The following is a 15,391-nucleotide window of genomic DNA, read 5'->3' on the forward strand; positions in this document are numbered from 1 at the left end:
CAAGAAGGCCAATGGGATCCTGGGGTGCATTAGGAGGAGTGTGTCCAGCAGATCAAGGGAGGTTCTCCTCCCCCTCTGCTCTGCCCTGCTGAGACCTCATCTTGAATACTGTATTCAGTAAGAGGACAGGGATCTGCTGTAGAGTGTCCAGCAGAGGGCTACGAGAATGATGGGGGGACTGGAGCAGCACCTGATGAGGACAGGCTGAGGGACCTGGGGCTGCTTAGTCTGAAGAAGAGAAGATTCACAGTATCACAGTATCACCAAGGTTGGAAGAGACCTCACAGATCATCAAGTCCAACCCTTTACCACAGTGCCCAAGGCTAGACCATGGCACCAAGTGCCACATCCAACCTTGCCTTGAACTGCCCCAGGGACGACGACTCCACCACCTCCCCAGGCAGCCCATTCCAGTGCCCAGTGACTCTCTCAGTGAAGAACTTTCTCCTCACCTCGAGCCGAAATTTCCCCTGGCGCAGCCTGAGGCTGTGAGGGCTGGGGGTCAGGAGTGAGGACACAGGCTCTGCTCACTGCTGCCTGGGATAGGACAAGCAGCAATGGGTGTAAGCTGCAGCACAGGAGGTTCCACCTCAACACAAGGGGGAACTTCTTCCTTGTAAGGTTCCAGAGCACTGGCACAGGCTGCCCAGAGAGGTTGTGGAGTCTCCTTCTCTGGAGCCTTTCAAGGCCTGTCTGGATGCTTTCCTCTGTGACCTGAGCTAGATTGTGTGGTCCTGCTGTGGCAGGGGGGTTGGACTGGATGATCTCCTTGGCTCCTTTCCAACCCCTAACATCCTGTGATTCTATTGCCAGACATCACTGATATAAAAAGCAAGTGGTAAAACAGGACTAGCGCCAGGAAAGTCTTCCCTGCTGACATGTAAGCACCAGCTCAGTATGGTGCTTCAGCCTTCCTCCTCTCTGGGAAGCAGGAAATACACAATCTTTGCTAGCACTTTGAATCTCTTCAGCCCATGCACCTCATCACCAATGCATGTCCTTCCTCTTGCTGATATGTACTACAGCTCCGTTAGGTATCTGTACTAGGCTACGAGCCATGAAGCATTTCAGTGTCCATAACCAAATCAGAAGTGAGGGATAGTTGCCCAGAAAGCCAAATTGTCCACTTTAACCCTTGGGTTAGTAACGTCATCTTCCTTAACTCCTAGGATCCATTTGAATCTGGCAGTTTGCAAAATTCCCCTGTTTCCTGCCTGAATATGGCCTCAGTCTCTGGGATCCAGCTGCAATTCTCTCACTGTCTGAAGGAACCAACTCAGTCTAGTGGCTCTATATTCTGTACCTCCAGGCATCTGCCAAGTTGGTTTCTTTGGTTTTGCTTACCCCTGGTTGTTACCTTTCTCAATGTTGTGTTTCAGAGTACTCTAAGAGAAAGAGTAAAATGCTTCTGAGGTTTAGGATGCCTCAGAGAAGTTACACTGCAGTTATGCTTCTTGTTGCTTTCTCCCTTAAGCCTTGAAATTAATTCCTGATGAGCAGAGAGATTAATAAGCACCCAAGACAGCCCTAGAGGCATAGGTTATTAAAAAATAATATTGGCAATCTCTTCTCTTCTGGAGTCTTTTTTGATTCAAGAGCTCTGAGGCATTTTCTTCGCAGAAAGTCCAGTGCAGGTTATCATTAAACTCAAACACAGAAGGAAAGCCACCAATGTAATGAAGACTTGCCTCTAACTGTTAGAACATGCTGTTGAACACCAAGCTTTGCAGTGTACACCTGTGTTCACAAGGCTGTCTGCAATGTCTGTATTGAACCACTATCCTTGTTTAATATCCAAATCCAGACTAACCCTCCCCTGGTGCAGCTTCAGGCCATGCCCTCTTGTCCTGTCACAAGTTGTCTGGGAGAAGAGCCTGACTCCACCTGACTACAAATTCTCTTCAGGAGGTTATAGAAAGTGACAAAGTCCTAAGCCTCCTCTTCTCCAGGCTGAACACCCCCAGCTCCCTCAGCCTCTCCTTGTCATGCTTTCCCTCCAGTCCCTTCCCCAGTCTCATCACTCTCTTCTGGCCTCCCTCCAGCAAACTCCTTCTTACAGTGAGGGGCTCAGAGCTGTGCACAGTGCACTAAGTGAGGCCTCCCCAGCGCCAGTACAGGGCAGAATGACAGCCCTAGTCCTGCTAGTCCCAGAGCCCTGGCACAGCCTGCCCAGAGAGGCTGTGGGGTCTCCTTCTCTGGAGACTGCCAAGGCCTGTCTGGATGTGTTCCTGTGTGATCTGTGTTAGATAGGATTGTCCTGCTCTGGCAGGGGGGTTGGACTGGATGATCTCCTTGGGTCCCTTCCAACCCCTAACATCCTGTGAGCTGTGATCCTGTGAACACAAACATAGATAACACAGTTGCTCTCTCTCTGGCTCTGGCTGCAGGCACTTCTCTCCCTAACTTGATAACTTCTGCTTCCTAACCCCCCTGATTGGTCCTCCAAACTCACCTTGAACATTAGGCAAAGTCTAGGGTAAGGTAGAGGGGTGTCTGGGAGGGCTGTTGTGTTCCTGTATTGCCTTTTAACTTCTCTATTTCTGCCTATAGCTGTAGAGATTGTAAACATCTGCTTGTATCTTGTGCTAAGCTTGTATCTTGTGCTTCAACTAATTGCTAGGAGTGGGACCTACTTCTAGATGTGTTATTTTGTTCTCAGTGATTTTGGTTTATCCAAGTGGAATCCTGCTATATACCACAACTTCCTCGCAAATGTGGATTGAAAGGGAATCAGGAAAGGGTTTCTAAGTGTGATGGTTTGGGTGTTCCCCACCCCTCTACTTTGGAAAATCCCCCAGACCAGACTCAGTGGCTCTGGAAATTGAATGAAGCTTCATAGTTACAGCTCAGCACAGTAGACAAGCAGACATTTACAATATCCACAGCTATAGACAGACATAGACAAGTTAAAAAGTAATACAGAGACACAGCAGTCCTCCCTGAAACCTGAGTCCCCAGGAGGGGCTCCCAACCACCCTGCCACCTTCTCCCCGCCCCTCCAGCTTACCCCAGACTTTGCCTTATGCCCAAGGAAGATTGGAGGGTCAGCCAGGAGGGTTAGGAAGCAGATGGATTAGTCACACAGATGGCAGGTTAGGTTAGAGAAGTGCAGCTCACAGAGCCCAGAGAGCGAACTCTGTTATCTGTATTTCTGTTCGTATCCATCCCAGCAAGCCTATGAGTGCAGCAGACATCACCACTGTTTCCTTTCCACAGCCTGTCACCTAGTTCTTCTCACCAAAACATTCTAGCTAGGCTCAAACCAGCACACTAAGTTACCAAGGAAGTTTAGAACAAACTGCCCTGGGACTGCATAACTGTGTGCTTGGGAAGGGAGGCAGAGGACCTGTAGAGACAGCATCACGAGGCACACTCCGAGCCAGGATTTGTTACACTCGCAAATGAAAAGTGCATAGGCAAAATGATATGGATCAAATAGCTCAAGGATTTGCAGTTACTGTACAGTATGTCACTGTTGTTCTAAAATGTAGGCAATTCTCACTTCTGGTGGGGACACAGGAAAGCATGAACTCTGAGCAAGGGAGCAGGAGATTCAGGTTTTAGACTTGCCCAATAACCTGGGAGCTGGCTGCAAGAGTGAACCATTTCACAGGGCAGAATCTCACCCATAGGAAACCAAGCTATTTTGCACCTGGACCATGGCTTTGCTCTATGCTACCTTTTAGTTCCTTTTTTTTCTTCTTTTTTCCCCCTATTTTTATTTCCCCTCTTTTCTCCCTTTTTTCTGATTTTTTCACCTTTTCTCCCTTTTTTTCTTGCTGTTTTTTTCCCCCCCATTTTTTAGTATGTTATCATTCAAACACCTATTTTCAGTCTTTTACAGTTAGAATCACAGAATCAGCCAGGGCTGGAAGGGACCACAAGGATCAGCCAGTTCCAACCCCCCTACCATGCCCAGGGACACCCTACCCTAGAGCAGGCTGCACACAGCCTCAGCCAGCCTGGCCTCAAACACCTCCAGCCATGGGGCCTCAACCACCTCCCTGGGCAACCCATTCCAGCCTCTCACCACTCTCACGCTCAGCAACTTCCTCCTCACATCCAGCCTGAACCTACCCACCTCCAGCTTTGCTCCATTTCCCCCAGTCCTGTCACTCCCTGACAGCCTAAAAAGTCCCCAGCTTTTTTGTAGCCCACTTCAGACACTGGAAGGCCACAAGAAGGTCACCTGGGAGCCTCCTCTTCTGCAGGCTCAACAGCCCCAACTCTTTCAGTCTGTGCTCATAACAGAGCTGCTGCAGCCCTCTGAGCATCCTTATTTAATGTCTTTGCTAACAATTACCTAAGACTCTCCAAAAGCAACCTAACAGCTCTAAATTTAACACGAGTTTGTCTGTGCATTAAAAAATTCTGCATGTGAAATCTGTGCAAAGTTTTAACTTTTCATTACAAAGCTCTCAGGCTTGTTTCCATCTCTTTCTCTTCACATCTGCACCAACACAAACTTGTTCATGTAGACAAAGCTGTTGTCAGGGCAGCTGCCATTGGGTTTCACATGGCATTTATCAACAAAATGAAGATGCAGTAAATCTAGTGAGCCAACAAATCGGATTGGTAGACTGAAACTCGGATTGCCTTACCACACCAGCTGTCAGCTGATCATGAATCACTGATGAAAAGAGCAAAGCTGTCTGCTTGCTGAATAACTCAGTACCGTGTCTGGCACCAAAAGAAAATTCCAACTAAGGAGGAGCTGTGATCACCTCTCCTGATTACATAAACCTTCAGGAACAATAATTAAAATCTACAGCTGTAAATCTGTGCTGTTTATTACACCTCCCATTATTGATGAATAAGGACTCAGCAAAGGCAGTCATGCTATTTCTCCACTATAAATCCTAAATTCACTTGTTAATCTTAGGCTGAAGTCATCAAGAGGCCACACAGATGTTGAAAAGCATAGAACGAGCTGTGCATTACTTGGAGAAAAGTGCTGTTTGCTAACCCTTTGACACTCTAAGGCATGGGTGTCAATTTAGAGAACCCAGAAAGTGCTCAGTGGACAAGATCCAAGCCAAGAGGAACCAGAGGAGGTTCAACAAGGACAAGTTCAGAGTCCTGCACCTGGAGAGGAAGAATAAACTGCAGCAGTACAGGCTGGGAGGTGACTGCTGGAGAGCAGCCCTGTGGAGAGGGCCCTGCGGGTCCTGGTGAATAACAAGTTCCCCATGGCACAGCAATGTGCCCTTGTGGCCAAGAAGGCCAAGGGGATCCTGGGCTGTATTAGGAGGAGTGTGTCCAGCAGATCAAGGCAGGTTCTCCTGCCTCTCTGCTCTGCCCTGCTGAGACCTCATCTTGAATACTGTGTTCAGTTCTGGGCTCCCCAGTTGAAGAGGGACAGAGATCTGCTGGAGAGGGTCTAGCGGAGGGCTGCGAGGATGATGAGGGGACTGGAGGGCATGGCTGATGAGGAGAGGCTGAGGGACCTGGGACTGCTTAGTCTGGAGAAGTCTGAGAGGGCATTTGAGAAATGTTTATAAGTATCTGAGGGCTGGGGGTCAGGAGTGGACGACAGGCTCTGCTCACTTGCTTACTGTGATAGGCCAAGCAGCAGTGGGTGTAAGTTGCAGCACAGGAGGTTCTGCCTCAACACAAGGGGGAACTTCTTTCCTGTAAGGGTCCCAGAGCACTGGCACAGGCTGCCCAGAGAGGCTGTGGAGTCTACTTCTGTGGAGCCTTTCAAGGCCTGCCTGGTTGTGTTCCTCTGTGATCTGTATTAGATAGTGTTGTCCTGCTTAGGCAGGAGGCTGGACTCACTCTCCTTGGCTCCCTTCCAGCCCCTAACATCCTGTGAGCCTGTGATTCATCAAGTCCAAGTTCTTCAGCTGTTCGCTTACTGGCAGAGAGTTATTAGCTCGCAGTGGTTATAAGGGTGAGTTCAGCAAAGTTGTTTGTGTTTAAAAACTCTAAATGAAAGCATAAAAGTGGCACATTTGCACTGCCTCAAGCTGTGCCAGGGGAGGTCTAGGCTGCATGTTAGGAGGAAGTTGTTGGCAGAGAGAGTGAGTGGCATTATCTTTCCGGGGATGGAGGTGAGGCTGACCAGTCTAGAGTTACCTTTTCTGAAGGTTGGAGTAATGTTTGCCCTCCTCCCATCCCCAGGCACCTCTCCCAAGTTTGGACTCGATGGTCTATGAAGGTCCTTTCTGACCCCTAAAATGCTGTGATCTGTGATACTGTAACTTAAGACAAACAAAAACAAGGACTGGGAAGCTGAACTTACAGACTTTAGGTGGGCTACAAGTGATCATTAAAGTAAGGATGGGTGAGTAAATCAGTGTGATTTTCTCACAGGGCAAGTCCTGCTACCTCATTCAGAGAATCATAGAATCATTAAGGCTGAATCTTTGAGATCATCAAGTCCAACAGTAACCCAACTACCATGAGAACTAAACCGTACCCTGAGGCACCACCTCTGCACACTTCTTGAGCGGCACCAGGGGTGGCAGCTCCACCACCTCCCTGAGCAGCCTGGTCCAGCACCTCACCACTCTCTCAGTAGAGAAGTTTTTCCTAATGTGCAATCTGAACTCCCCCTGGCACAACTTAAATCTATTTCCTATCACTAGTTTCTTGGGAGAAGGGACCAACACCAGCCTCCTCCAACCTCCTTTCAGGTAGTTGCAGAGAGCAATATGATCTCCCCTTAGCCACCTCTTCTCCAGACTAAACATCCCCAGCTCCCTCAGCTGATCCTTGGATGACATCCTCCAAACCTTTCAGCAGCCTTAGTGCTCTTCAAAGACATGGTCCAGGACCTCAGTGTCCTTTCTCTACTGTGACACCCACAGCTGAGCACAGTACTCAAGCTGTGGCCTTGCCAGGACCAAGTACAAGGGCACCATCACTTCCCTATTCTGCTGGATACCCCTGGCTTGGATACAGAACAGGATGCCATTGGTCTTGCTGGTCACCTGGGCACACACTGCTGGCTCATGTTCAGCACCTCCAGCTCCTTTTCCACTGGGCTGCTTTCAGCCACTCTGCCCCAAGCCTGTAGCACTGCTTGGGGTTGTGACCAAAGTGCAGGACCTGGAACTTGGTCTCATTAACTTTCATTCCACTGGCCTCAGTCCATCAATTTAACCTGTCCAGATCTCTCTGCAGAGCCTTCCTACCTTGAAGCAGATCAACACTCTGCCAACTGACTGTGGTCTGCAAACTTGCTGAGACTGCCCTTGGTCCCCTCCTCCAAATCAAGGATAAAAATGTTAAACCAGAACTGGCCTCGATACTGAGCCCTGGGGGACACCACTCACGACCAGCCCCTAGTAAACCACCAGCTGCCATCTTACTCAGCTGGGCTAACAGCAGTGGAGAATGGCTTATTTAAGAGTAACTTTAACTGAGAGAATGGGGCTTTATTTGTACTGACAAACTCAGGTACAGTCATTTCTTTTCCTTTGTCTTTTCCTCTTTTCCTTTTATTTTTCCTTTTCTTCTTTTTCATTTTGCTTTGTTTGGTTCTGATTCTGGTTTTCCCCAGGAGGAGTGAAGGCTGCGAGAGAGATTCACAGACTAAACTTGCACCCCTGTTTTCTGGCGAGCTGGAAGGGTTTGGCTGTGGGCTGAGAGACACTCTGCTTCTATTTCTGTTTCCACAGAATCATATGACATACATTATAATTTTTTTAGGGCCAGACTTTGGAGTGTGAATTAATTTCTGGAGAACATCACAAGGCAAAGCCTAGCCTTTCTGTATACAAGTATATATCCCAAACAAAAGAGTGTAAATGTCCTGCTAAGACTCTACCACTGCCCTACAGATGTTACAGATCATGTTTATGTTCATGAATATTCATTGCCTAAACAGTAGCAGGCAGGAGAAACTCCGAAGGGGAAGCTGAAAAGGAATTGGTCTGCTATTTTTTTCTCTTTTTAATTTTACCTGTTTAAAACATGTCTTAAAAACCTCTTGAAGGCATACTTGAACAAGGAAGACTTTATTTGGTGGAGGTGGGTTTTTGATGAAATTATTGCTGAAGATGGTTGTCATTTGTTCATGATTTAAATGCAGATTATTAATCCAAAGTAACTGCAGTGTCCTAGAGCAGCGCTTTTCTGCTACCTTGTACAATGTTTAATCACACAATCAGCCAGGTTGGAAGAGACCTCCAAGCTCATCCAGTCCAAACTAGCACCCAGCCCTGGCCAATCAACCAGACCATGGCACTAAGTGCCCCAGCCAGGCTTGGCTTCAACACCTCCAGGCACGGCCACTCCACCACCTCTCTGGGCAGCCCATTCCAATGCCAATCACTCTCTCTGCCAACAACTTCCTCCTAACATCCAGCCTAGACCTGCCCTGCCACAACTTGAGACTGTGTCCCCTTGTTGTGTTGCTGGCTGCCTGGCAGCAGAGCCCAACCCCACCTGGCTACAGCCTCCCTGCAGGTAGTTGCAGACAGCAATGAGCTCTGCCCTGAGCCTCCTCTGCTGCAGGCTGCACCCCCCCAGCTCCCTCAGCCTCTCCTCACAGGGCTCTGCTCCAGGCCCCTCCCCAGCCTTGCTGCCCTTCTCTGGACACCTTCCAGCAAAGTACTCTCCAGCAGAGTACTCTGCTTCTGTCGAGCCTTCTGGGACTATAGCACTGCAGAGGCAGCAGAGGTCACCGTGCACCAAGCTGCACCAGCCTCGAGTGCTTCTGCTAGGATCTGGGCTGGGCACCAGCTCCTGCAACCTTGTCTCAAACATCTAAGCCCCAAAGAGTTCTAGGCAACAAATAGCCACATAATGGTGGGAGGAACATTATAAGAGCTGCAGCAATAACTGACATCAAGAAAGATTGCAAACACCTAAGTAATTGTAATCTATGATCATTTCATGTTCAGTTCTGGGCTCCCCAGTTGAAGAGGGACAGGGATCTGCTGGAGAGGGTCCAGCAGAGGGCTATGAGGATGATGAGGGGACTGGAGGGCATGGCTGATGAGGAGAGGCTGAGGGACCTGGGGCTGCTTAGTCTGGAGAAGTCTGAGAGGGGATTTGAGAAATGTTTATAAACATCTGAGGGCTGGTCTGGAGCCAGGGCACAGGCTCTGCTCACTGCTTCCTGGGACAGGACAAGCAGCAATGGGTGTAAGCTGCAGCCCAGGACGTTTTGCCTCAACACAAGGGGGAACTTCTTTCCTTTCAGGGTCCCAGAGCACTGGCACAGGCTGCCCAGAGAGGCTGTGGAGTCTCCTTCTCTGGAGACTTGTAAGGCCTGTCTGGATGCCTTCCACTGTGACTTGAGCTAGATTGTGTGGTACTGCTGTGGCAGGGCTGCTGGACTTGATGGTCTCTTTTTGTCCCTTCCAACCCCTGACAGCCTGTGATCCTGTGACTCAATAATTTAAGTGCAGTACTCATGAAGATGCCTTATCCAAGAGGCATGCTGTCTGAAATGGCTGGAGTGAAGCATTATGTGTGCAAGCTCTTCTGATTCTTCTGAGTGAAAAGGCTTCTCAGTTTGTCTTTTAAGCAAGCATAAAATCAAAGATGTCCAGCTTTAAACTGAACTCAGGATGTGTCATCATCTCACAAAGATGAGGAAATCCAACTACAGCTGAAATTCTGTCCTGAGGCTATGTCTTGTTTTGACACTGGCACAGAAACACAGCAGCGTGGCCAAAGAAAAGGGAGAGATCAAGAACATGTCAGTGAGGGGCCCCTTGAGTGAGTGGTTGCAGAGACAGAGAGACTAACTGAGATTTGTAGCCATGGCTAATTTAAAGAAGTTTGGGGTGTGAGATTTAACAAAGACAGTGACTGCTCATCTGTCTGGTGGCTGAGACCAGAAGGATGCAAAACCTTTGGTGGTTTCTGTTTGGCCACTGCAGTAACCCCAAGTTGCATGCTGCTGAATCACCCCTTCAAATGAAGGTGAAGCTGGGATCAGCACAAAGTCTGTTAACAATCAGTTTAGAGGCTTGCAGAACTTAGGTTAAAAGGGGGGAGGGGGCAACACATCTGGTTTTGCACTGAAAAGCTCTGATTGGGTACATGCAAGCATCTCCACACAGAGGCAGTCTTCTTTAAGTAATAGGTTATTCTCCACACTCATGTGCTGACAAGGTTGACAGGAGGAAACATGATTCCTAGATGAGGATTAAAGAAAGATAGAAAGGGCTAAAGGAAGAGTGAATTGGATGGGGCTTAGGGAAATGGCAAGCATCCATTCTAGCCACAATCACATTAGGGTTCTGGTATAATTATTTCTGCTCTGTGTCTTTGGGCTTTTATTAGGGTCAAGCAGAGCCAGAGGAAATCCCACAGAGCACAGGTACAATACAGCAACGCTTCAAAGAAACCAGGAGGTGTGCCCGAGGTCAAAGCAAGCAGGAATAGACAAAGTCAGCTGCTTAAGCATTTGAATAAACTAGTACTAGAGTGCCCTTTTTTGACTGAGCAGAGCTTGGGCCCTCCAGTGGGAGAACATGCCTTGCTACAGCTAGGTCCTCATCCAGTTTTCCTCTCCTGGAACTCTGACTGAGCAGAGCTTGTGCTCTCCAGTGGGAGAACATGGCTTGCTACAGCTAGGTCCTCATCCAGTTTTCCTCTCCTGGAAGTCTGACTGAGCAGAGCTTGTGCTGTCCAGTGGGAGAACATGGCTTGCTACAGCTAGGTCCTCATCCAGTTTTCTTCTGGAACTCTTCCAAGGACTGCAGCATCAAAGGGCATGCTGTGGTCCAGCTGTTCTAAAGCATCCTTTGTAAAACTAGTGACCGTGATGGGCCAATGCAGTGGAGTGCTATGGGGATGCAATTACTCTTTCTGACATAATTAGCATTTAAAGAGATTATAGAACTGATTTCTAAAGCTCTCTGAAACCAATCCAAAGGACCAAATGGAGAAATCTGCCCATTCTGCTAAAAGGGTTTGCTGATTTTGTACTGGCTCTAAGAGAACTTCTCTATAAATAGAGATCCACTCTCATCTTAACTGATCCTCCATCCTTATGGCGCTTCCTGTAACTGCTTACCATTGCCTGTATCTTCACCCTTTCTTCCCAAGCTCGTCAGGCTTTCAGTCTTGTGCACTCATTTGTTGTGGAGTCTCCTTCTCTGGAGCCTTTCAAGGCCTGTCTGGATATGTTCCCCTGTGATCTGTGTCAGATAGTATTGTCCTGCTCTGGCAGGGGGGTTGGACTGGATGATCCCCTTGGGTCCCTGTCAACCCCTAATATTCTGTGAGCCTGTGATTTACTGTGCTCTCTCTCTGGTCCATCTATATTCACAGTCTAATATTTGCAGGCAGAACACAAGCAGCAATCTAAAGTTTCACAGTTTACCAAGAAAATGAAAGGGGTTTTTTTTGTTGAGTAGCATAGATTAAAAATAAGAGGAAACCCCAGCACTCTAAGTTGTAAAACCTGACACCTCCCAGCCTGTCAGCTGTAATGCACGAGGAGACAGGGTTCTCAGGCTCCCAGGAACACAGACTGGGCCTTTTTGAGTTTCTTAATATCTATAATAATTATTTTAAAATATTATTTTTATTTTTCAAGTAGTTATTTTGTTCCCTTAGAAAAGGAAAGGCAAAAAGCCCCAAACCCTGAAAGAACCTCTCCCATACAGAGCACGTAACACTGAGGAGGAGTTCTTTTGTCCTTGAGCGTGGAAGGATGGTGGCGATTTGATAAGATCTGTTAAGATTCCATTTTGCTTGTTATTACAGTTGAAATGTAACAGCTGAAAACATTACACAGGCTGAGGCAGACTGAGCCTGAGAGGATTTTCACAGTGTAGCATTTACATAAGATAAGGACATGGTGGTTTCTGGTTCTTTTTAACTGGAATACCTTTGTCATAGACTCACAGACCCATAGAATCACAGAATCAGCCAGGCTGGAAGAGACCTCCAAGCTCATCCAGTCCAACCTAGCACCCAGCCCTGGCCAGTCAACCAGACCATGGCACTAAGTGCCTCACCCAGGCTTGGCTTCAACACCTCCAGGGATGGTGACTCCACCACCTCCCTGGGCAGCCCATTCCAATGCCAATCACTCTCTCTAACAACAACTTCCTCCTCACATCCAGCCTAGACCTGCCCTGGCACAACTTGAGACTCTGTCCCCTTGTTCTGTTGCTGGGTGCCTGGCAAAAGAGTCCAACCCCACCTGGCTACAGCCTCCCTTCAGGTAGCTGTAGACAGCAATGAGCTCTGCCCTGAGCCTCCTCTTCTGCAGGCTGCACACCCCCAGCTCCCTCAGCCTCTCCTCACAGGGCTCTGCTCCACACCCCTCACCAGCTTTGTTGCCCTTCTCTGGACACCTTCCACACCTCAACATCTCTCTTGAATTGAGGAGCCCAGAACTGGACACAGCACTCCAGGTGTGGCCTGCGCAGTGCTGAGCACAGGGGCAGAAGAACCTCCCTTGTCCTGCTGCCCACACTGCTCCTGAGCCAGCCCAGGATGCCGTTGGCTCTGCTGCCCACCTGGGCACACTGCTGCCTCCTCTTCAGCTCCTCTCTACCAGCACTCTCAGGGTCCTCTCTGCCTGGCTGCTCTCAGCCACTCTGTCCCCAGCCTGCAGAGCTGCTTGGGGTTGTTGTGGCCCAAGTGTAGAACCCTGCACTTGGCTTTGTTAAATCTGATGTTATCACTTAACCTTCAACCATCTTTTTCTGCAGCACTAAGTGCATTTGTTTTAAAGACATACAGTTTCTTAATAATTTTAATCAGTGATCATCAGGCAGAAACCACAATGCAGTGAAGGCTCCTAAAGTTACAGCTAACTCAGAGAAGTGAAGCGATGTATTTGGCACTGAGAGATGCTGGGCAGCATATTGCTATGATGAAACCTTCAGGAAGGCACACTATATGCTCTTCTGAGTACATGAGCTGTCTCTTTTTGCCTCTAAGAAGAGAAGCATCAATGAATACTCTTATGAGGAGAGACTAAAGGAGCTGAGGCTGGTTAGCTTGAAAAAGTGGAGGCTGAGGGGAGGCCTCATCAATGCCTACAGCTACTTCAAAGGACGTTGTGGAAAAGTTGGTGCAAGTCTCTTCTCAGAGGTTATTGGTGGTAGAACAAGAAGGAACAGCCCCAGGCTGCCACTGGGTAGGTTTAAACTGGATACCAGGAAAGAGATTTTCCCAGCAAGAGTGGTCAGGCATTGGAATAGGCTGCCCAGGGAGGTGGTTGAGTCACCAACCCTGGATGTGTTTAAAGGTCATTTGGATGTGGTACTCGGGGATGTGGTTTAGGGTGAGCCCTGTAGGGTAGGGATATTGGTCGGACTTGGTGATCCTGAGGGGCTTTAACGACCTGAATGTTTCTGTGATACTCTGGGTGGGTCCAGGAGAGCCTAAATTTGAGTGTGGGAAGAGGGAGAAGGAAGTGACACAGGAGAAATCACAATTCTGTATGCCTGTTTGTCTGCCTGTGATGAGAGGCAAAGGGAAGAAGGCAAAAGGGGAAGAAAGAAGTGTAAGTAATAATCAAGAAGCAGTCAAAGGTCAAATCTGAACATGAAATAGGTTTGAGTGTAAAGCTCAGAGAAAAAAGTGGAAAAAGAGGCAGAATAAATCTTTTGAGCAAAGCTGGATGAAAGCATGGTCCTAGCTACTGGCTGTATATATACATACAAATGTATAGCTTTGGGCTCCCCAGTTGAAGAGGGACAGGGATCTGCTGGAGAGGGTCCAGCGGAGGGCTACGAGGATGATGAGGGGACTGGAGCACTGCCTGGTGAGGAGAGGCTGAGGGACCTGGGGCTGCTTAGGCTGGAGAAGAGAAGACTGAGAGGGGATTGAATCAATGTTTATAAACATCTGAGGGCTGGTCTGGAGCCAGGCTTTACTCACTGCTCCCTGGGATAGGACAAGGAGCAATGGGTGTAAGTTGCAGCACAGGAGGTTCCATCTCAACACAACGGGGAACTTCTTGACTGTCAGGGTCCCAGAGCACTGGCAGAGGCTGCCCTGAGAGGCTGTGGAGTCTCCTTCTCTGGAGACTTTCCAGTCCTGTCTGGATGCATTCCTGTGTGACCTGCACTGGATTCTCTGGTCCTGCTCTGGCAGGGGGGTTGGACTTGATGATCTATGGAGGTGCCTTCCAGCCCCTAACATCCTGTGATCTGCAAACGAAACTGTAAACAAATCCTTGGTACTATGGAAGAATTCCATTAAGTGCCTGGACTGAGTCTGCTTTAATTCCAGTTCTCACAGGCAGATTTTGTGCTAGGCAAGACTGTGAGCATTATTAGAAGTGAAACTTCCTCAAAGTACAGTTTGAAAGTCATCATCATCTGTGGCTTTCAAAATGATTTTTCTTCTAGTTAAGAAAGGAGGACAAGAATCACATGGAAATGGGCTCTTATTTTCTGGATCTGTGGAATTCTGCATCGTCTGGCATAGGCGATCCTGCTCGGGCAGGAGGGTTGGACTGGATGAGCTTTTGAGGTCCTTTCCAGCCCCTGACATGCTGTGATTCTGTGAAAGGAGGACGAGTTGGCCTTGCTGCCAGCATACAAAGAGATAGCAGAATTATGGGGCTGAATAACAATTTACACTTTCCTGGGTCCACCCCTGAACTCTTGTGGTGTCTAGAGGACTTTTGACTCCACACCTCCCAATCACAACACATCCCATGAGGCCAAGGTTTCACAGTGCCTTGGAGACAGGTCATTAAAGAGAGCAAACCTTATTGCTGAGCACAGAAGGTGTCTTTTCCATTTTAGCAGTGACTCCAGAATCAAGAAGCCTGGCTACCCACTGGGCCATTTTTTGGTAAAATATGCTTTCTCTGTAGAAAGTGAACAAACCTGACAGCACAGTTCTAATACAGGAACACATTACTTTCCAGAAGATTGATTTTTATGCTCCTTTCCCATCACTATCACTCTAAGAGAAGGTGCACTGCATTTAGTGCATTTAGTGTGAGTCTTAGAGAGCATGAGCCAAAATACCATGTGAATCAAAGGCAGCTACTCAGGGAGGAGGCACCTCCTAGCCAGAGTAAAAGAGAAATCTTAGCTCTACATTTCAAAAGGCTTCAAGACAGCTATATTTTCATAGAAGCAGCCAGGGTTGGAAAGGACCACAAGGATCAGCCAGTTCCAACCCCTCTGCCATGGGCAGGGACACCCTACCCTAGAGCAGTCTGGCCAGAGCCCCATCCAGACTGGCCTGAAACACCTCCAGCCATGGAGCCTCAACCACCTCCCTGGGCAACCCATTCCAGCCTCTCACCACTCTCATGCTCAACAACTTCCTCCTCACATCCAGCCTGAACCTCCCCACCTCCAGCTTTGCTCCATTCCCCCCAGTCCTGTCACTCCCTGAAAGCCTAAAAAGTCCCTCCCCAGCTCTTTTGTAGCCCACTTTAGATCCTGGAAGGCCACAAGAAGGTCACCTGGGAGCCTCCTCTGCTCCAGCCTGCACAGCC

This window comes from Pogoniulus pusillus, chromosome 4 (genome assembly GCF_015220805.1).
Source record: "Pogoniulus pusillus isolate bPogPus1 chromosome 4, bPogPus1.pri, whole genome shotgun sequence".
Lineage (NCBI taxonomy): Eukaryota > Metazoa > Chordata > Aves > Piciformes > Lybiidae > Pogoniulus > Pogoniulus pusillus.